Source organism: Tamandua tetradactyla, chromosome 10, assembly GCF_023851605.1.
Source record: "Tamandua tetradactyla isolate mTamTet1 chromosome 10, mTamTet1.pri, whole genome shotgun sequence".
In the NCBI taxonomy this organism is placed as follows: Eukaryota; Metazoa; Chordata; class Mammalia; order Pilosa; family Myrmecophagidae; genus Tamandua; species Tamandua tetradactyla.
In genome coordinates, this window is record NC_135336.1 from 8,453,246 (window position 1) to 8,476,206 (window position 22,961).

General features: G+C 39.2%; 1 protein-coding gene and 1 long non-coding RNA gene across 2 annotated transcripts in view; one reads left to right on the plus strand and one right to left on the minus strand.

Annotated features, from left to right (window-relative positions):
* Positions 1-219: 219 nt before the first annotated feature.
* On the minus strand, positions 220-22,048 carry LOC143648200 (uncharacterized). The gene is made up of 3 exons (XR_013158438.1): positions 21,887-22,048; positions 5,738-5,869; positions 220-508 (listed from the first exon to the last, which is right to left on the minus strand). It is a non-coding gene; the product is annotated as an uncharacterized LOC143648200 (long non-coding RNA).
* Positions 7,884-22,961, plus strand: part of TPRG1 (tumor protein p63 regulated 1) — a 153,206-nt gene continuing 138,128 nt past the window's right edge. Inside the window, exon 1 of the mRNA XM_077117867.1 lies at positions 7,884-8,007. The gene's annotated coding sequence lies outside the window, so the exon portion shown is untranslated. The remainder of the gene's footprint in view (positions 8,008-22,961) is intronic.

Below are 22,961 nucleotides of genomic sequence, written 5' to 3' on the forward strand. Positions count from 1 at the left end.
TATGGTACCTAGTTTTAAAAACTTGTAAAAGCACTGTAGGCACAAGAAAACATATCTGCACATGCCCAGTTAAAGACGTCTGAGGGAACACACATAACATAGAGCCAGAGAAAGTGGGCTTTGAATTCTAACTCCACCCCTATAGATTCTCATGATTTAGGACATATTCCTTAACCTCTTGGGTTTCTTCTCTCATTTGCAAAATGGATTTAATGACACTCCCTCCCTAATAGGATAGTCATGTGTGTAAATCATTGACATAGTGGTGTCAGAGTATAAGCTAGCATCTGATTATATTAGGTTATTGTTAAAAATAAAATTAATGGCACAGATTATAACTGAGGTCTTGGACAAAGTTCAGGGCAGTTTGGTGAAATAACCCTGATGGTGACGTAGTACCCTTTATGTTGAATGTGATCCAGCCGAGAGTGTCTTGTTAAATCGTCCCAATGACTAGCCATGTGATGGTGATGAAGCTATTTCGCTTCTTTGTGCCCAGATTTCTCATCTGTAAAACGAAAATAATTAATAGTACCTTCCTCCTAGAGTCATTGTGGGGATTGAATGAGTAATTATTTATAAAATGCTTAGAGCAGTTTTCGGCACATAGTAAGCACTATATAAGTATTTGTTAAATAATTAGAAATAAACAGGGCACTAATAGGTCCAACATGATATTCTCATTAATAAAGTTTTCTTCAGAGTGATTGCTTCTCCCCGACACGTTGCTTTATCTGATGACAACTTGCTTTAGTTGGTATCTGAAAAAAATTTTGGGGTGTGCTAGCCAAGTTGTCTCTGTTATGAATCAAGCAGGAGCTGTGATCCGCACTAAATTTATTCTGCTCTTTTGTAGGCCTTCGATAATGTCAACCTTTTTTCACAAAGGACAAAGTTTTGCATCTCACCTTCAGTTTATGATTATTTCATAGACATTTGTTGTGGTTATTATCATGATTTACAGGTTTCAGACTTGCACTATCACATTTTGAGGAGATAAACAACCTTCATTAATAGAAGTATAAGCACTCCATGAAAAAGGTAAGAAGGCGCAGTGAAGAAGGAAATACTGCACTGAAGTTTAAACTCATGTATGACTTTGGATCAGCCACTTCTGCCTGCATCTTAGTTTTCCAGTATATAAAATTAAGGAATGATGCTTCTTTTTGTCCTCCTAGAGCTTCTCCAATCCTTTAAAAATTAAATGTTATGGGAATCCCTAATATATACCCAGGTAGTAGTGGAGGTGCTCTGGTTGAGTTAGGGTGAAGGCTGCAGCATTGCCTTCTTGGTCTCTCAGGGGAAGCCCCGGGGCTCCCTGTACTCAGTTTGAAAGCAATTGGATAAGAAGATAACTTTTAGCTTAAATTCAGTGATTGTGAAAAGCAGCCACTTGAAACAAAAAATAAGGTGAATCGCTTCTTGTGAAATAAATAACAATTGTTCTTGTATTTTACTTGGAGATGGGGACTTTGTTATTTAAAAGGACTCTGGGGTAAAACAAAAGATTATTTTTGTAATTCGAACAGCTGCTCTTTGATATCTCTGCTTTCTAAATCCACTGCTTTACCTTTGTCCTTAAAGTGGACAGTTTGAGCTTAAAACACAATTGTGAAAAGTCAGACAGAACACAAGCTTTTTTTGTTCGGTTTCTACTTTTTGAGTCCCTGGCATTTGTCATCTGAGATATTTGTACCTCTGTTCAAAATTGAGATAAACCAAAAGAAAAAAAAAAGCTTCCATTTTATAAAAAGGTATCTGAAATTTCACAAAGTATGCTGGCATCACAGCATTCCATGAATATTTAATCATCATCATCAAGACAGGAGGTAGGAGAAAAAAATCAGGCTGTGATATTTGGGAGCAGCAGGTGCGGGAAGGAGGGTGTTGACACCCTCTGAAAATGGATATGGCGTGTTGTGTGGCAGCCTCCCGCCACAGCTCCCCACATCACCTGGGGTTCCAGAAGTGTTTTAAGAAAACTCCAGGGAGTTAGAGCTTATCCACACTGGTCTCATACCCTTTGCTTGTCAGGGATCTGCCCAGAAGTGGAGATGGGCTCTCCATCTTCCTTCCTTTCATAAAAATCTTTAGCCTTTGTGGAACTTTGCACAATGCAGGTAAATCTGGCTCTGGCCCCTGCAATATTTTTTTCTGTTTTTTGCTGTTAAGCAAGTAGTTCTTTTTCTTTATAGTAACTCTATGAGAGTACAGATAGGCAGCTATCAGAATTCAGAATGGAGAACGTTGAAACTTATAATTCACTTGAGAACTGTCATATCATAACATGAGAAATAATGCAAAAATAAAAGGATGTACGTCACCCATGTACAGATTCACTTGTCTTCTAACATTGTCATGCACTCCACCCTGCCTACCACCCCGTGTTTCAGCTATGTAGGTTTCCCAGCTGTGGATACAGATTCACCATACAAGCTCCTGCCCCTGAGTTTCTCTACTATCTGTTCTGTACTAGAGTTTTCTGAGTGACTACCACAGTCAATTGAGAAAGTTTAATACTAGGGTTCTGAGCTTGTGTGCATAACAGCCAACTGACAGAACTCGTTGGCATGTAGATTCCAGGCTTCCATACCTGCAGAGATTCTAATTGAGTAAATCAAGAATGGAGCCTGGGATTATGCATTTTTAATAAGAGATTCTGAGACAGGTAGTCCAGGGACTCTTTACACATTAAATGCCATGTTGAGGGCTAGGGTCTGTCTTTCCTGGCCCTGGCACTAAAGGATGCCTTGGCATAAAGGTCTGGGCTGAGACTTGAGTGATGAAGCCTAAACTGTAGGACTGCCTTTGGTTCAGATGGTCACAGAGTGCTGCCAATGTGCTAAATTCCTTATGTTGTAAGAGCAGAAACAAGAATGCTGGCTGGGTCAGGGACAAGTCGGCAAACGCAAACCTCTCTTCTATTCCAATGTGATTTGGGCAACTATCTGAGGCTGTCTTTGCAAACCTGATCACACTATGCAGGGACTCACAAAATGCACAGCCTCTAATATACAATAGATATTAACATTAAGTATAAACTTGATCTAGTGCTCAAGTTCTCAGTAATATGGCCTTGGCTTTAGGATCTACCATTCCCCTCCATTCTTCAAATGTCCCAGCAGAATGAAATATTCAGTATCTTCAAATGTGAATTAAAGTCACTGTGCTTGTGGGTGGGGGTTCAATTTAGATTAAGTTACAGAGGAGTAGAGGCCTCATTGACACGAGACTCCTTCTTAGGGTGCTAGAAGCTACCTACCCTGCTATGCTTCTGTCATCTCAAAATTGCAGCCTTCTCTAATTGGCATCAGAAGAATTCTATTGCAGCTTCATCTCTGGGTGACCTTCTGTGGTCAAAACTCAACTTTGTGAATTAAATTGTTTTTGTTGCTTTCACTATTTTGTCATGCCAACTTGTATTCTAGAATGTATATATTCTGAAAATTGGTCCTTAAGTTAGGACCCTTATGTGAAGGTGATAACAGTTTAGTTCTTAGAAGCAAAGAATGCCAGTCCTAGAAGAGACCTCAGTTTGCACATATATGACCCTCTTCATTTTATTGATGAGGAAGCCAAAGAAAGAACAGAGAAGAAAAGTGGCTTCCTTAAGTACACATGGAAAGTCAGTGAACCGGGACTCATAAGTATACCTCCTTGTCTAAACACAGATGTGTTGATGCCTTTCATCCCAAGTAGTATCCTTCATACTCTCCTTGGAATCTCAATGTTTCAAAGAGTTACCTCATTTGTATTGTGATTCATTACAGGTTTTTTGTTTACATATTTACATTTGTCAAGGTTCTACTTCAGTCTTGAATTTCTTCCCTATTGAAACAAGTGCAATGACTCAGGCAGGCTATTAGAAGAACTTTGGGTTGGAGTAAAGAGCCAATGATAATAAATTCATCTTACTGTGGTTTTAAAACAGGGTCATCTTCAATTAAATTCAAGCAATATCTTGAATTCAATTAAATTCAAGGATCAGTATCTGCTGTTCATAACATTGGGTGAGGGGCTATGTTATCTGTATGACTGAAGAGTAGGTTCTTTTCCCTGTGGATCACAATGATACAAAAAGGAAGAATAATCCAAAAGAGAATAAATGCCAAGATGTCTTTGTGACATTTGCACAGCCCATTCTCAATCTGGAGTTGTTGTCACTGTTAAAGGAAGGGAGGCTGTGATTATTGCCTGATGTTTGTTCTAAGATCCCATTTCACTTTGTGATGTTGGGTGGGGACTGGATGGTTTGGTTCTATGTCCATTCCAGGGCAACCCACACTTCCTCCTGTGCTCTCTGAGCAGGGAGGCACCCAGTGTGCTTAGCAGGAAGAGTGAGCTGCACTTTGGGGATGAGTCAGGCTCCCATCCACCCAAGATGAGGATGACTGATAGGTGTTGGGCATGTGGCACATTTCATGTTCTTCCACCTCATCCTATCTTTTGGCTTTTTTAAAGAAAGGAGTCCATGGCAAGGCTCTGCTATGGGTGAGCTTTTCTCTCTGTTCCTAATGAATGGCAAAGTTGAACCATTGTGCTCCTCTTGCTAGTGCTTCTTACTTTTATAATTCTTTGGGGGGATGTACAGGAGAATACAGGATTGGTTATATAATTTGTTGGGCTCAGTTCAAAATTAAATGCAGAACTCCTTTTTCAAAAATCATTAAGGATTTATAGATGGTGACAGCAGGGAAACACCAATATGGGGCTCTTCTAAGGCCCTTCCAGAGATAGGAATTGTGATTTACTGAAGGTCACACTGCCTGTTGGTAACAGATTGGGGACTAAATCTTAAGCCTTCTAAGTCCAGTGCCAGTGTCCTTTGTAGCTAGCAGTGGTGCTGAGTCACAAATAAATTGTTCTCTTTCACTGTGGGTTAAGTTAGTCCTTGGGACTAGAGTGAGCTGCAGGAAGGAGACGAGATAAATGATAATAGACTGGAGAAAACAAAAGAGTTTAGAAAGTCAAAGCAGTTTGTCTGAGACCTTTTGAATTCACAACATACAGCAAAACAAACAAATGTCTGTGCAGAAAAACACAACTGGAAGGAGACATTTTCAAATAAAATATACATATTTCTAACCAGTTTTGAGCTCATCTGATATGGGGCAGATTGTGCAGAGTAGTTAGAGAGAGGAAAGAAGAATCTTTGGACTGAATTAAGTCCTATATCCAAGGCATCAGGGAGGCTCATTGTTTCTTGCTCCTTTACATTTCACCTCTCCAGCTGCAAGGCCTAGGAAGGCTGCAAAGGGAAATGGGGTTCATTCTTTCCTTCCTTCATTCATCCATCAAATTGATTTTGGGTACTTAGGGTTGGCATTGCATTGTGCTAGGATCCTAAAATGAATGCCTAAGATATGGCTCCTATCCTTAAAGAGGGTGGACTAATATGTATCAGGGGAGACAAGTAACCATAATAGAGTGCAGCGCTAGCATGTGTGCTCTGTACTGCTGAAACTCAAGAGAAGGAAAAATTCACACATTTAAATTTCTCAGTTGGTAACCTGCCTGCCTGTTCCTGTTTGTTTCCAAAACTGTTGCCACTATCCATTCATCACCACTGAGCTCTTCTTTTCCTAAAGACTTTTGGGGGAAAAGAGTAATGGCAGGGGAGTCTGGGGGTGGGATTCTTATAAACAGTACTGACTTACACTCAGTGATACATGTACCAACCCTTTCCTGCATAATTCAGTATGAGTGAGGCCTGGAGTGAGGTGGTTTAGGTGCAGACCTGAATTGGATCCCTGTCACTCATATGCTTGCTCTTGTCCATCTGCTGTGCCAAGGTTGTATAAGAATAGCCCAACTGAGGCCATGTAGAGTGCTAGCTGTGTCATCCTGGGGATGTCAACTGTGTCCGCATCTGAAAAATGGCAGGAGGGAAGGGGTATGATAAAACAGTACTTCTAAACCCAAATAGATAACAACCTACACTCTTGCAGAAGCAGAAGCACAGAAAGAGAGGTGGAAGAAGTACAAGCTATGAAGACTGCCACAGAGGAGAAAGGAGAGAAGATGCCAAGCAGCATGCACCAGAGGTGTACAGTGGCCACTGGGAACTTAAAGACAATTAGATACTGCCTCGTGAACATGTGATGTTTTTTTACAGCATCCCATGCCCTTTTAAAATAACTACTTCACACAGCAATTCACCGGTATGCCCCACACTTAAGAGACCAGGCTGGGATCCAGACAACTCCCCATTCTTTCTTCCTTTTTCTTGCCTCCACCCTGAGCCATCATAAAGACACTTGGAGCTGAGTAGGAATAGTATTGGTCTCACAATTACTTTTAATTGCCCTGTAGTTTGTGGTATCTGATTGGTGTAACCTAAATACCAGTTCTGGGAAACTCTCTTTTCTTTCTGGTGCCTGTCTTAGGAGGAGCATAAATCACTTGTATCAAGCAACAGTGGCTTTAGGGCATTGCATGGTTAACATTTACATTTAACTCTGCCGTCTGTACGTGTCAAAATCCAACTCTCCTTTACAGCATGGATCCAATGTTGCCTCTTCTTCTCTGATGTCTCCCAGGAATTGTTCCCTTCACTGGATGTCCACAGTGCTTGTTTTGGGCTGATCTAGGGTGCCCATCATTTTCTATATGGCATGATGTTAATTTGCTTACTTATTCAGTCTTACACTAGAGACTGCATCTAATTCATTTTTCTATCCCCGTCTATTCTGAGAATTGAGACTGTGAAGGTAGTTGTCCAGTTAACTGCTTGTCGAATGAAAGCACACATTATGTCCTTAGTGTGTGACATTGTGAAGATGTGCAGAAAGACTCCTGAGTCACTGTAAGTTCTCCTAGGTGGCCTTAGGCACTTGGTCTGCTGGAATATTATTTCCTATGGATTCTCTTCATGATCACAGTGAGCCTGGAACTGTGCACAACATCTTTTGATGGGCCAGGATCCCATTAATTTTTCTTAAAAATAGGGAAAATAACAATATGGAATCCAATTAGGCTTGGCTTCCAGTGTGCCCCTGTTTCTCTAATCTTCAAATAAATGAAATCTGATTGGCCAGAGTTTGCTGAATAGAATAGAGACTCTGGATTGGAAAATTGAAATTCAATCATATACATACAGACTTTGTTTTCTTCCAACAATTCATCTACTTGTCTAGCTCAAACTTTACTTTATACCTACTCTCAATGTAGAAGCCAGTTATTTGTCCTTGAAATCAGTTAAAGTTCAATTACATTTTTTAGCATCATTGATTTGTCCAGTGTTATCTTAGATTCATTCTCATATGCTTCCACATGCAATTCTATCCACATCACTGAAGGGAGAAGCTGGCACCCTCAATTTACAGATGACCCCAAAAAGCCATTAGCTCAGGGAGGTAAAAATATTGACTTGCTGTAGGTTGCAAAGCTAATAAATGTCAGATCAGGATTCACTAAGCAAATATTAATTGGTCACATTCATTTGCTATATATTTATCATTTGCTACATGCTGGGCATTGTAGGGAATAAATGGGAGATGAAGACGTGGCCATTACCCTCAAGGGACTCACAGTCTAGTAAGAGGGATGCACACTGAATTAGAAAACAACATAATGTGACAAATGCAGATGCCATAGAGGAATGGAGAACAAGTTGCTCCTGCTCACCCAAGTCAGAAGATTGTCATGAAAGAGGAAGCTGGCAGATAAACCCAGGATTTCGTGAAGGAAAAGACAGGAGGGAGCGGTGTGTGATTGCAGAATGCGAAAGGCCACACCCAAGAAAGCAATGCCCTGCCTCTTACGGATTGAGTTCCACCCTGTAAACATCCTCTGTCCTCTCATTTGACCCTTTGTTTAAGAGTCAACAAGTAACTCTCAGCCCACTCGGTGAGTTGAGATTCAGACTGAGTGTGACAGCAGGAGGAAAACCTCCTGTTGGGCTTCACTGGAGCCAACCACACCTCCCTTTGGCCCTTGTCTGTGGCTGGGTTCCCTTTACCCAGGAGAAGAAAGAAGAGCCTTGAGGACCAGACAAAGCTTAATCAGGTAAGGCCAGATGTGTCTTGTCACTGGTTCTTTGAAGAGATGGGGTAGCTTTTATGAGCTGATTGGTTGTAACCCCTAGCCTGGATCTCTGGCACCTCCATCGCTGATCTGCAGTTGGGCCCTAAACTGTTGGATTTGCATGATTGTGTGAAATTTCTCGATTCTTCCTTGCTTATTAGGAATGATGTGTGTAGACCAGCATTTTCAATCTATAATACCACTGGACATAATTATCTGTACATTGATTTTGATCTTAACAGCACTGTAAGAGAGGGAAGATGGATCAAATTTCCCTTTTTGGTGCATTGGTGAATTGAAATGATTTGTTCAAGTTTGATCAGTGGGCTAAATTCAATATTGCAGACAGGTGTTTTGATTCTTCATCTTTCTTTGTTCTACACAACCTAGTAGGTCATATCTTGTCTTGATAAGCCAAGAAAGATGAAAGTTCATCCTCAACTTCAAATCGCAAATAAAAGTTTATTATTTCCTTACTGGCAAGTTGAGAGGAGTATTTTTTAATTCCTCCAAGAGAGATTTTTAATGATATATAGGGTCCGGCAGATAAGACTATTTTAGGGAACAAAGGAGAAAATGTAGGTAAGATGGTCATGAAAAGTGGTATCCAAATGTGAGAGAGATGATGATATAGAGCCTGAAACATGACCTGGCTCTCTGTATAAGAAAGCTTCAGTTTGGAGCTATAACGACACTCTCCTAATGGTAGCAGCATTATTAGGAAGTGCAGGTCACAAAGGCCTTGGGACATACCTTAGCCTTCAATTTTACTGTGATATGTGAAAAAGCAAATCTCAACAGAAATAAACACACACATATATGCACACAGGCACATCTTTTCAAATTGACTCCTGCAATTTCCTCTCTTGTGACAGCTATCATTATATCTCATTGTTCTACAATTTTAAGAAAATCTCATCTTCAGTGATTATGCAATGTATTTTTTAAGATGCTAATTTTAGCGATCATTTTCTCATTCTTGCTCAAAACATTGGACCATTTTAGTTGTGGAAGGAAATGTTTCGTGTGTGTGTTTCTACGTGTGTGTTTGAGTTTGTTATGACAGTGTTAATAGTCATCCCCGAAGACCCACCACAAGGCAGTGGGTTGCGATACTACGTCATCTTTGGCAGACTTCTGTATACTGTTAGTCTCTTTCTTGCTGTAAGGATCCTGAAGAAATCAATGGTCTTATTCAACATAAGGAAACTGAGGTCCGGAAAGACAGATGTCCATAAAGTGGCACAGCTAGTAATCACTGGAGTTGTAACTCGAATGCGAGTGTTTTATTCTTTTGCAGATAGGACATGTAGTGAACAGTGCTGGGTATCTCAGAGCCAAGGCATTAGTTGTGTCACTTTGGGAATTATACCCAGCTATCCTATAAGATTCCTTCTGATTAAAAAGTTGAGGGCACTTTTGTCTCTGTTTAGAATACAATAGAAAGTTGTCCTAACCTTTGGTGTAGAAGAATTTCCCAAAGAAGACACTTCTTGCTGAATTGGCACTTGTGAAATATTTGTTTCAGCCAAATTTTGGAACTGCTCCTAGGGTGTAGGGTAGGGAGATGGGCAAGAAGTGGTGAAGTTCTCATTTTATTCAGCCAATATGGATCTTTGTACCCTCTAGTATCTTTCTAAATATGTGTCACTTAATTGTCTAGTAACTTGTAATTCAAGTTGATCTTTTATTCAGAATTGTAGACTTTAATAGCAGGGAAGAGTCTGAGAGAACATTTGACCCAGAATTTTCAGACCAGCAACCATAGGCTGACTCCAGCAAGCAGATAATGTTTTGTTTATGCTGCTGTGCTAAATAAAATTGAACTAATTGCAAATATTTGAAATCAGGTTTCTTGTAAAAGTCCATATATCTAATTTGCATGAAGCTCAGAGGATCTGATACTATTGGATTCATGTTCTGACATGGAAAGTGCATCGGCTGGGTCTTGGCAGCTTCTGCTCCTTGTAGTTGAAACATGTATTCTTCAATCCTCCACAGCCCTCATTGTGTCTTGTTTAGGCTACTGGGTATTTAAATTGGTCTCTTTGTCGCTATTGATCTCTTCCAATCTCTTATGTGTTGGGGTTCCCTCATGCCATTCTCCCTCAAGAGAAAGCTAGTTCCAGATAATAGGCCAGGTCACAGATCAATGTCACCAGGAAGGAGGTGAATTAATTCTTTGTCTCTAACCTGTCATTATGGAAGAGGTAAGAGAAGAGATGATGACTTCAATAGATCATGTCACTGGCCCTCACACCTATCCAGAATTCTTTCTTAAACCAGATTTTCAGTGGCTTGAAAGCTCAAATATTAAGCAAGAGGACACAGTGTCAGCATAATCTCCAGATGCTTACAAGATGACAGGAAGAAAAATTGACACTGGCAGGGTGATGCCCTTTACTCAATTGATCAATAGCATAAAAATAAGAAAAGAAATTGTGATAAATGATAGCACTTGGATAGCAACACAATGCCCTGTGTTCCTAAAGAATACAGAACAAATTGCTGAAATCCTAGAAACTAACCAATTGGCATGTTTTCTTTCATCCACCCATTAATTTCATTACTGCCTCTCAATTACTTGTGGTGTACACAGCCTTAAGCTCGGGAATTTAGGGATGAAGAACAGTGACCCTCACCATCTAGTATTCAGAACTAGTAAACACATAACAACAGCATGAAATATATAATATATAATATAATATATAAATATAATAAATTCAAAAGAAGGAAAAAGCAAATGCTGTGATTTCACCGAGTAAGAAGAGATTCGTGGTAGCTAGATTGCTGATGGATGGTTGTAAGGAAGAGTGGCATTTGACCTGGATTTGGACAGGTGGAGGTGATGAGAGAGTTTCCAGCTAAAGAGACAAGCTTAAGCAAACTGTTTAGTCAGTACGGTCTGAAGCGCACTTGAGGAATGGACACTATTTGCCGTGCTGGATCTCGAGGCAGTGGGGCTGAAATGGGAACGAGACTGGAAGTTTGGTTCTGCACCAGAGATCAGGTGCTGAGCAGGCACCCTTCACTCAGCCGTTCACCAGCTGAGGGGCTTCCTGTAGAGCATGGCAGATTTGAGGAACATTATTGACCAGACATTTAGTCCTATCTCAAGGCTATCTAAGAGCATCACTTGGCAGTGACAGAACATTTGTGAAGGTACCACCAGGTTTTATTTTAAGTTTTGAGAAATGACAGGGAAACTCAGCTGCTAGGGGAGCTAACAGTGATTGAGCACTTTTAAATACAGTGGACAGCATCAGATGATAAGTGAAGGAGGCAAGGTGCTAATAATATTGCAAAATTATAAATATGGATACAAAATACTATTGCACAATTAGACAGGAATCTTTTGGATGAAAATATGGTAAATATTTCTTTTTCTTAAGAACATATAATTGCTATGAGTTATCTGAAAATTAGAAAAGTGGTGCTGCATAAGCACTTAATTTATGGATGTAGAGGAGTTATTTTTAGTTGATAACTTTGCTCTTTGGTCTGAGAAGCAGCCATTTTCCAAAGCTTAGTTATAGAAAGTCCTGTGATGACTATTAGAGTTAGGAAAGATGTTCTTTTGTGCTGGCCTTAGACGTTCCCATAAATAAACACTTCTGGAAAGTCCCATAAATATGTGAATGCTCCACTGTGGTTCACAGCATTCCTGTGGGTTGAAGACAAGATTCAGTACTTGTCAAGGGCTCCATAGCAATGATTACACAACACCCAGACCCCAAGATATTTGAATAATTCACCAAACTTTTCTGGTTTTCATGTACATGGTTGTGTGTGAGATTGGTTCAGAATTGCACCTCTCTCTCAAAGGTTTGTTATTCAAGAGAGGTAGCTCAGTGACGTGGCATGGAGTAAAACGAAGTATCTGAGCAAGAGTCATTCATTCAAAACTGGTGTATTTTGTATCTCTGTTCTAGGTTTTTGGAAAACAGCAGTGTGACCAGAAAGAATAAAACAATTTCTCCATCAAGTAACTTACATTTCTAATGAGACAGACATGTAATAAAATCAACCAATAAGACATAAAACATATGAGATATGGAGGCAAATAGAACAGAGCAGGAGGATAGAAAGTTTTAGGAGCTTGAGATTTTGGATAGGGTGATTAGGAAGAATGAGGTATTATTTGGCTTTAAGGATGTGAGGGAGTGAGCCATGGAAATAATTGGGAAAGCATCCCAGGCAGATGGAACAGTAAGTGCAAAGGCCCTGGGACAGGAGCACGCCTGCCTGGCATCTTTGAAAGACAATAATATATGCCAAGGCTAATCATCTTTAGAGATGAAGTTAGAAAGATGGGGCTGGGGGCGTGTGACAATAATACAGGACCCTGTAGGACAGGGTAAAGACACTACCTTCCATGTTGAGTGAATGCGAGTTGTTTGTGGGGTTTGGGCAGAGTAACGGTGTGGTCTTTCTTATGTTTCAAAAGGATCCCTCTGTTCTGTAGAGAATAGATGGGGGGCAGGATGTGAGGAGGGCAATCACAAGCAGTGAAATTCATGAGGAAGTTATTTCTATAATCCAGATGTGTGCTGGGAAGCTTGGACAAGCCGGTAGTGGAGGAACTGATAAGAAGTGCTTGGATTCTGTTTGTTGATTGATTGAATGAAGGATTAAGACACAGGGAGGTGTCAAGGATACCTCCAGGGTTTTTGCCTGAGCAACTTGCAGGAACAAGTGGCCATTAACTGAAATGGAGAAGTCTCCATTTCATGTGGGAGGAACATATGGGAGGAGCAGGTATGTGAAGGAATGTTAGGAGCTTAGTTTGGCCAGGCTAACTTTGAGATGTCAAGTAGTGAGTTGATATGTGAATCTGGCATTCAGTGAAGAGAACTGAGTTGAGGATTAAACAATAGGCATCATCAATAAATGCATGATATTTACAGCAATGAAATTAAATGAGATCATCAAAGGTATTAGTATAGAGAGAAAAGAGAAAAGGTTTAAGGACTGACACGTGGGATGCTATAATCTTTTGGGTTCAGGGATATAATGAGGAACCAGTCAATGGTGAATAGGGTGGTGGGAGCAGTATTTCATCATTGAAATTGTTTAGAATTCCAGCACATGGTAAAAATGAAAAACAGACCATGTTTTAGCCAGGTTCCTTCTGTTTTGCATTTTCTATGACAGTGCACTGCTTTGTTGCCTGCCCCCCTGAGCAGACCTGTCCCACCATTCTCACTGCCCTCTTCCTGCCCCTGTGTTCATTGGACCCAAAACAGGAGATAGAGGAGGAGTAGCCAGAACGGTGGGAGAAAACTGGTGGGTGCTGTGGTCCCGGGATACAGGTGAGAAAAGAAGGGCTGGGTGGACAGATGCTGCCAATAAGTGGTGCCAGATGATGTCTGAGAACTGAGCATGCGGCAGTGCTGCTGGAGCAGGTTCAGGAAAGAATGAGATAAGAGGAATTGAAGAGGTGAATATAGACATTCCTTTCAAGGAGTTGTTTTGTGAAGGGAACCAGACAAAATGGGCACTAGCTGGAAAGGAAAGAAGGATCAAGGGAGATGTGTTTTTTTAAGATGAGAGAAATGTATTTTTGTAGTGTGTGTACCTTCCTTGATATACTTAGTATTTTTATTTTATCTTTTCTACAACCGTGTGAAAGAATCCTGGCAAGAGTTATTAATACATTATCCAGGTAAGGAAAATCAGTTTCAGATGTTTGAAGTCATTTGCCTAAAACCATACAGAAAATTTTTTTTCTCATATGCCCTTTTATTATTATTATTATTTTAATTGATAAAACAACATACAAACATAAACATTATTAACATACAAACATTCCATATATGGTGTACAATCAATGGCTCACAATATCATCATATAGTTGTGTATTCATCACCATGATCATTTTTTAAAACATTTGCATCACTCCAGAAAAAGAAATAAAAAGAACATACACATACCATATCCTTAAACGCTGCCTCTCATTGACCACTAATATTTCCATCTACCCAATTTATTTTAACCTTTGTTCCCCCTTTTATTTGTTTATTTTTTTATCCATATTTTTAACTCATCTGTCCATACCATAGATAAAGGGAGCATCAGACACAAGGTTTTCACAATCACACAGTCACATTGTAAAAGCTACATCATTATACAATTATCTTCAAAAAACAAGGCTACTGGAACACAGCTCTATAGTTTAGGGTACTTCCCTTAAGCCACTCAAATACATCACAAACTGTAAAGGGATATCTATATAATGCATAAGAATAACCTCTAGGATAACCTCTCAACTCTGTTTGAAATCTCTCAGCCACTGACACTTTAGTTTTTCTGATTTCGCTCTTCCCCTTTTTGGTCAAGAAGGTTTTCTCAGTCCCTTTATGTGGGGTCCCAGCTCATCCCAGGATTTCTGTCTCATGTTGCCAGGGACATTTACACCCCTGGGAGTCATGTCTCACATACTGGGGAGGGCAATGATTTCACTTGCCATGTCAGCTTAGAGAGAGAGGCCACATCTGAGCAACAAAAGAGGTTCTCTGGGGGTGACTCTTAGGCCTGATTTTAAGTACGCTTAGCCTTTCCTTTGCAGGAATAAGTTTCATAGGGGTGGAACCCAAGATTGAGGGCTCAGCCTATTGATTTGGTTGTCACCACTACTTGCAAGAATATCATAAATTCTTCAAATAAGGAAGTTGAATCTTTCCCCCTTTCTCCCAATTCCCCTAACGGGACTCTGCAAATACTTCTTTATTCACTGTCCAAGTCACTCCGGAATTTATTGAGGCATCACACTCACCTGGACAAGCCAACAAAATCTCATGCCCTATTCAAGTTTTCCTATATTTATGGTGTTCAACTAAACTGACCATACAAGTTAAGTTAGGTAATGTACTACCCAAAATAAAAATTTTACTCCAAATAGACATCTCTCCCTTTAGTCTCACACAGAAGTTGAAGTTTTAAGATATGGATGATATCATGTTTTACCCAGTCTTCTGAAATACCTTAGTGCTGTTCAGATCAACTTCATTCATATCTCTACTAGATATCTGATCACTTTTTCAACTTTTTAAACATTTCCTGTATGGGTACTGCTGACTTTCATAACTTCAGGGCTCTAACTTTGAGTCTCAAGTGCCACACAAATATCCAAAGTTTTTACGCAGCAAATTAATAGCAGCTGGGACTCTAAACCAGGGTTCTAAAAGTGAGTTCTTTGTTTTCTTCATTGTCTTATACTATCCAGGTATTTTGGAGGTCACTTGTAGATTTAAAAATCTCTATAATATTTGATAAAACTTTCACTTAGTTATTGTAAGTGAAAAAGTTTGGTCCCTTTTATAAATCTGAGGAAACTCACACTTTTGCAGCAATATTTCCTGAACTGAAGGTGCTTTTACTCCAGATACAGCATGTCTGGGAGCCCTGGAAGGAACTTAGAACTCAGTGCCTGCATCAGTGACAGCTTACAATATATGTAAAGATTCTTCCCCATAGGGCCAACATGCAGCTTCCTATCCATCCATCTGCACTCTGGAGGATGGGAATGGAGTCTCTCATGCTATAATCTTGGAGTAATTTTCACATCAATCCCTTCCTCTAGTAGTGAATTTGTGTCTACTTGTTAACACAATTACTGCCTGCTGCTTTCTGTTCACTTGAGGGCCATAAACCATTGAAGTTCTTTCTGTTTACATGGACCTCCAACCATACATTTCTAGATCTTGATACTTCTTGGTTCTCAGTTTGGACATTGCTATTCTTCATAGGGTGAGATTTCATGGAAACACATACTGACCCAGCCACGCTGGTTCAGTATAAAAAGCTTGTCACCCTCTAGTAATGGCATCATTTTGGAAGGTATCAGGACAGCTCAGTGTGACTCTCTGCAGTGTCTCTAGAATGCTCTTATTGCGCTTTGTACAGATTACTAACTATTGTCCTATCCTACTGTTTGCAGATCTGATTCTCACAGTGGACAGTGTATTCTTCATGAGCAGGAATTCCATCTGCAGCTTTTATGTCATTCTCCACCCCTCTCCTTTCCCTAGCACAGTGTTTGACCCCGAGAAAGTTCCCTGAAAATGTCTTTTGACTTCATGAATGAAATGAAGCATTCTTTAATGCCCTTTAAAGCATCAGTATAATTACAAACATCTCTTAATATCATCAATTTTTGGTCATTAATATATGTAATAAATGAAGAAATCATGCTCATGAGTAAAATAAAGATGATGAAAGTAAAAAAAGTTCAAACACATACACAGACTCCAATCTCTCAAACTCAATATTAATAAAAGTAATGCAAATTAAAACAAATATTGGACTAACTTTTTAGCCATTAATTGAAACAACTCTCTATTTGCCTGCAGGAAATGGACCCTTCACATACTGAGATGTATGTGATAGTTAAGATCATGTGTTATCTTGGCTCAGTTTGGTATCTGTTTGTTTAGTTAAGCAACCATTGACCTGATTGTTCTGTGAGAATATTATGTGGATTTAAATCATCAGTAAGTTTACTGCATCTATGGCTCATTTCATCTATAAGCAATGAAGGAGGTTCCTTCCACAATGAGAGAAGTTTCATTCAATCATTTGAAAATCTTAAAAGGAGAACTGATAATTTCAGCAGTTAGAAGGAAGAATTTCTATCTCTACTTAAACCAGCCAGCTTCTCTTGGGGAATTCATCAAAAATCTTCATCAGAATTCACAGTTTGTGGCCTTCCCTACAGAAGTTGGACTTGCTCTTCCTACAGTTGCATAAGTGAATTCCTATAACAAATTTCATAATATTTATATTATGTATATATGAACATTATATATATATACACACATTTATATATATATACTTTCATATATATATACTGTCCTATACGTGTGTGTGTACACTCTCAGTTCTGTTCCCTGGAGAATTCTAATACAGATATGATATGAGAAGTGAAGTGGTTTTGATAAACAAAATTTAAGGATAACATTTATTAGTTGGTTATGGAGTTTTGGGAATTGGTTATCTAGTCTGATTAGATGCAAAGGTACTAATATTCTATTTCCAATGATCAAGATGTCATTGATAATCCATGGCATGGATTGGCAATAGAGATATGCAAAATATCACCATCGGATACTTCTACTCAAAAATGTATAAGAAGCAAGGGTCTAGGAGAGGGTATGTTTTATATCTTAAGAGAATTTTATTAAGTAAAAACATACAATGATGTTGGCTGGCTTTTACTAAATACAATGGATACAGTTGCTAAAGAAAGAGATGAGTTAGAGGCTTTAAACTTCCAGCTTAAGTGCCACATGAAGAACTTGAAAATTTTTGTGTGTGCCCTGAAAGAAACACCTATTTTGAGTAGCCACACGCTTGGGATTTCTGAAAAACATACCCTGAGGGTCATTATTAGAGTGGCTGAATTACAATGTACATTGAATTCCCAACCTTTCAGGACACCTGCCGTTAAAATGAGCACATTGATTGGAAATGAATATGATCTTAAAAATAGGAATGGGAACTTGTGGTTGAAAATGATAACAGTGAGAGGACATTGAAACCCTAAATCCTGCTGAGTCTTCTTTGCCAGATAAACTTGTAATAGTCTCACCTGAGGAATCAGCCAGCCAATCTCCTGCCTTTACCTGAAGAGATTAACCTTGATGTGCCTGATAAACCTGTTACTACCTCCCCTGAGAAGACAGGCCTCGCATCTCTGTCTGCAGAAAATAATGATATTTCACTAGATGAAAATGCAATAAATGCCTGAGGAAGTTGGTTTGCAAATCATTGCTAATTCCTCTCATGATCCACCCCCAATACCATCCTTTTATTCCAGACTTATAACTAGATTGAGGTCCCAATAAGTACCAAAATTTGAGGTATAAAATGTGATCCACATTTTATGGATCTGCTACACTCCAAAAGAACTGCATGATTTTTTTCAATTGATATAGACAAAATCAGGAGAATATGCGTGGAAATGGATGCTGAAGATGTGGGATGATGGTGGAAGGGACATAAAGTAGCATCAGGCTGAATTTATTGTTATGAGACCAGTAAGCAAGGATTCTGGATTCAATATTATAGCTTGATAGGTTATAAAAGGCTCAAACAATTTGTTCAGGTGATTGGTTGAAGCAATAACCACAAGGTTACCTACGTTAAATGAAGTGGAAATGCCAGAACAGCCCTCATATAATATAGGTGTGGGTATACAGAGGCTTAGAGAGATTGGGTTCTTAGAGTGGATTCATTATGTAAGACCTGTTCCCACACCTCAGGAATGTCCAGAGGACACACCTTTCACAAGGAGGACTGTGTGGAATAAACTTGTGAGACGAAATCCATCATCCCTGAAGAGCTCTGTGTCCACTCTTCTCTCAGGGTCAGAGATGACTGTGGGAAATGCTGCCACTGAATTTGGATTCTTTAACATAATGAGGATGATCAGATCCTCAGAAGCCAAGTGGCAGCACAAAAGATAAGTATGGCTACCATAATGGACAGCAGAGTCAAAGCAGTAATCAGAATAATCTGACTCACAGAGACCTATGGTAGTGTTTAATAGATCATGGAAAACCTAGAAATAAAATACATGGAAAATCTACTAAATTCTCACTTGATCTGTACAAGCAGAAGGTCAAGTAAACAGATGTCCAACTTGAATTAAAAAAAGAGAGAGAGAGTCACAGTCCCTCTATCAATTCCCAGACTTGAGACAGTTTATAGACCCATAATCCCTTGAATGAAGGGAAGGCAAGGTCCCCTTGGGGAAGGACCCTCCTACATTGCTAACAATTTATACTGTTAATCTTCCTTCCAGCTTTTCCTAAAAGGAGTGCTGGAATTTTACCAAGGTGACTGTGTCCTGGGAAAAAGAAAATGATCAGATATTTCAGGGATTACTAGACCTGGCTTGGAAATGACATTAATTCCAAAAGACCCAAAATGTCACTGGAATCCACCAGTCAGAGTAGGAACTTATGAGGTCACATGATCAATGGAGTTTTAGTTCAAGTCTGTCTCACAGTGGGTCTAGTGGCTCATTCTTTGGTTATTTTCCCAGTTCCAGAATACCTCACCACCATCATGGTACTCCACACAGAGTTGCTTCTGACCAAGGAACCCACCTTGGCAAACGAAGGGTGGGGATGGGCACATGCTCAAAGAATTCACTGCTCTGACCATGTTCTCCATCATCCTAAAACAGGTGGATTGAAAAAATGGTGGATTGGCCTTTTGAAGATTCAAATATGACACCAACTGCATTGGAATACCTTGCAGGGCTGGAGAAGTATTCTCCAGGAGGATGTATATGCTCTAAATTAGTGTCCATTCTATGTTGCTATTTCTCTCAGAGCCAAGATTCACTGTTTCTCTCAGAACTAGACTCCAAGAATCAACAGTCTAGTAATCAAGGGGTGGAAATGAGTATGGCACAACACTATTTCCCATAGAAAATTTTTGCTTCTTGTCCCTGCATCCTTAAGCCCTGCTGCTCTACAGGCTTTAGTTCCAAAGGGAGGAATGATTCCACCAGAAGACACAACAATGATTCTACTGAACTGGAAGTTAAGACTGCTACCCTCCAACTTTGGGCTTCTCATGCCTCTGAATCAACAGGCAAAGAAAGGAGTTACTGTCTTGGCTGGTGTGGCTGATCATTATTATGAAGGAGAAATAGAACTGCTCCTACACAATGGAGGTAAAGAAATGTCTGCCAGGAATACAGGCAACCCCTTAGGGCATCTCTTAGTAACTATCATGCCCTTGTGATTAAGGCCAATGGAAAACTGCAACAATCTAAACCAGATTGGACTGCTAATAGCCCAGAAACTTCAGGAATGAAGGTTTGTGTGGTAGTTTGAAGTTGTATGCACCCCAAAGAAGGTCATGTTCTTTTAATCCATTCCTGTGGGTGTAGACAAATCCTGGCTAGGACGTTTTGATGAGTTATTTCAATTGAGATGTGACCCATCTCATTTAAGGTGTGTTTTAATAATTTTACTGGAGACACTGATAAGAGAATAAAACACGTACAGACACTAAGAGGTCAAATTAAGAGACACTCACAGAATAAGCCACAGAAGAACTGAAAGAGAAAGCCAGAAGAGCTGAGAGAGGGAATCACTGGAGTCAGAAGCTGAAAGCAATGAAACCCAGGAGAGAAGGACCAGAAGACATTGCCATGTGCCTTGCTATCTGACAGAAGGTCCCAAGTTCACTGGTAGCTGGTGTTCACAGAAGGTATTGTCCTGTTGATGCCTTAATTTGGACATTTTCTTGACAGTTTGTAAGAACTGTAAACTTGTAAGCTAATAAATACCCGTTATTAAAAGCCAACACATTTCTGGCATATTGCATTTAGGCAGTTTTACCAGGTGTGTCCTCCACCAGACAAGAGAGCATAGCCAGTTGAAATGTTTGCTGAAGGTAAAGGGAATACAGAATGGGTAATGGAAGAAATTAGTTATAGATATATAAATTAGGACCATGTGATCAGTTACAGAAACAAAGATGTAATGGCTATGAATATTTCTCCCTTGTTTTGTTATGCATAAAGTAAATATTTTTGTTTACTACCTTATCTTATCCCTTTATCATATAACATAAATTGGATTAATTTTATGTCATAGTATTTAAGTTATAAGATATCAAGTTTAAGAGAATATATTACCCAAGTCCTTGCAGCCTTTTCTGGGAAAAGAGTTAGTGCATTTCCAGTTATACACAAGACAGGTGAGTATTATTAGGTAAAAATATGATTGCCATTGTTTCAATTCAGAGATTAAGTGTGGTTTAAGGAGATTTGTATGGGTACCAAGTTTTCAAGGGGTGGACTGTGATGGTTAAGTTCATGTATCAACTTAGCTAGGTTATGGTGTCCAGCAAGAACTGACCTGACTGTTACTGTGAGGATATTTCATAGATTTAAATTATTCACTATCAACTAAGAACATTGTCTCCAACAATGAGGGAAGTCTCATCCAATCAGTTGAAGACCTTAAAAGGAGAACTGATGAATTCAGCAGGCAGAGGGAAGAATTTCCATCTCTACTTCAGCCAACCAGCTTCTTCTGAGGTTTCCACTGAGAAGTTTCATCAGCGTTTCCAGTGTGTGGCCTTCTCTACAGAATTCAGACTTGCCCATCCACACAGTTGTGTGAAAAATCCTCTGTATTAAGTCCCCTATGGTTCGTTTTGCATAGAGAACCCTGACTAGCACAAGGTACAACATTCTGGGGAACAATTGGCTCAGTATATTGAGAACTCTAAACTTTCTCTGTATCTTTTGACACAGCATTTCCACTTCCAGGGACTTTTATTGAGAAAAAGTTAAGAATTATAAAAAGTTCAAGTGCATAGTAAAAAACAGTCAACAGCAAAATGATAAGGAAACAATATACAGCTAGCAATAGGATGTTTAAGTACAGATCACTGCATAATGGATCCTTGCACAGTCACTAATATTTCGTTGTAGGATATTACTAACTAGGTGGAGAGGCACAGAGATGGAGAATGGGGGATTGGGACCAGAGAGATCTTTGACCAACACAGAGTTCCACCACTTACAAAATGTGTGACCCCACACGAATTCCTCAGCCTTCCTGAGCTTTTGCATCTTAATCTGTAAAATGAGAATAATTATAGTACCTCAGCCACAGGACTATGGTGAATTTGAAACGAAGTAAGGCAGGTAAAGCCAAGTGCTTGTCACCTGGTGAGTGTTTAATAAGCATTGCCATCATTGTTAATATCAGTGTCCTCATCAACATGTGAAACAGTATTTATAGTATAACTCAATTTTGTAAGTAGAAAAATATTATATACATATAAACATAGAAAAAAGGTCTGAAAGGATATACACCAAGATACTTACTTAGATTGTCTGTGTGTGGTGGGTTCAAGGGAAGATTTTCATTTTCTTCTTTTGCTTTTATGTATTATCTGCAATGAAATACAAAAAATTAAATAGGTCCAAAGAACCATTAACATCTACCCTATTAATGAAAAAATTCAGTTTTTCTCAGTGCATATTATCCCTATGTCATTCTCATTGTTATGTCACCAAAATCCTTCAGTACCATTGTCACAAAGGTCCTATGTCCAGAGGTTGGTTCAGTGAGGCTTATATACCATGAGATTCTGATCACCCTCTATGCTTCTCTTGCTGATATTACCACCACCCCTATACACGCACATATGATTGAAATTATGAACATTTGTTAAGCAGCTGTTTTGGTCAAAGCACTCAGTATTGGAAGTGGGGGTGAAATACAAAGCAGCACAGAAGATGGCTTCAACCTAAAGAAGATTATAGATCCCCTGGAGAGATCTTTATGATTCGTGGTTCACTCTTTCATGTTAAAGAGATTCATCCCAATGGGTTTTTGGTGGCGATGGAAAGCTCACTTAAGGAGTCTTTTAAAATCCAGGCCGTCCCAAGCTCCTTGTATTACCATTATCTTTGAAGGCATTTCTTATGTGGTTGCTTCTTTACCCATGACCTTCAAGGGGGCTCAGCTTTTTATTATCATATTTGCATTCCTTTTGTACCCATACCCTACAACTTTGGGTTATCTCATTTGGCTTGCTTTCATGTAACATTTTTTAAAAATACTTTCCCTCCTTGCTTGTAGAGATAATGTATGCTTAATGAAAAAAATAGAAAATTTGGAGAACTGTAAAAAACAAACATAAAAAACATCCTTAAGCCAGTCAGAAACATAATCATGCATAACCTTTTGGTGTTTGTGCTTCTGATGTACGTGGGGGTTATTTGTTAATATGATAGTTTATGATCTACATTTTTTGCTTCACAATAATACAAATTTTCATGTTAATTAATATTTGTCTATAAGATTATTCTACAGTGTCTTTTATAACCTTCTCCTCCTAGAAATAAGCCCTTTTTAGTATTTCAGTTTGTTAATTTCTGGTATTTTTTCTTTGCC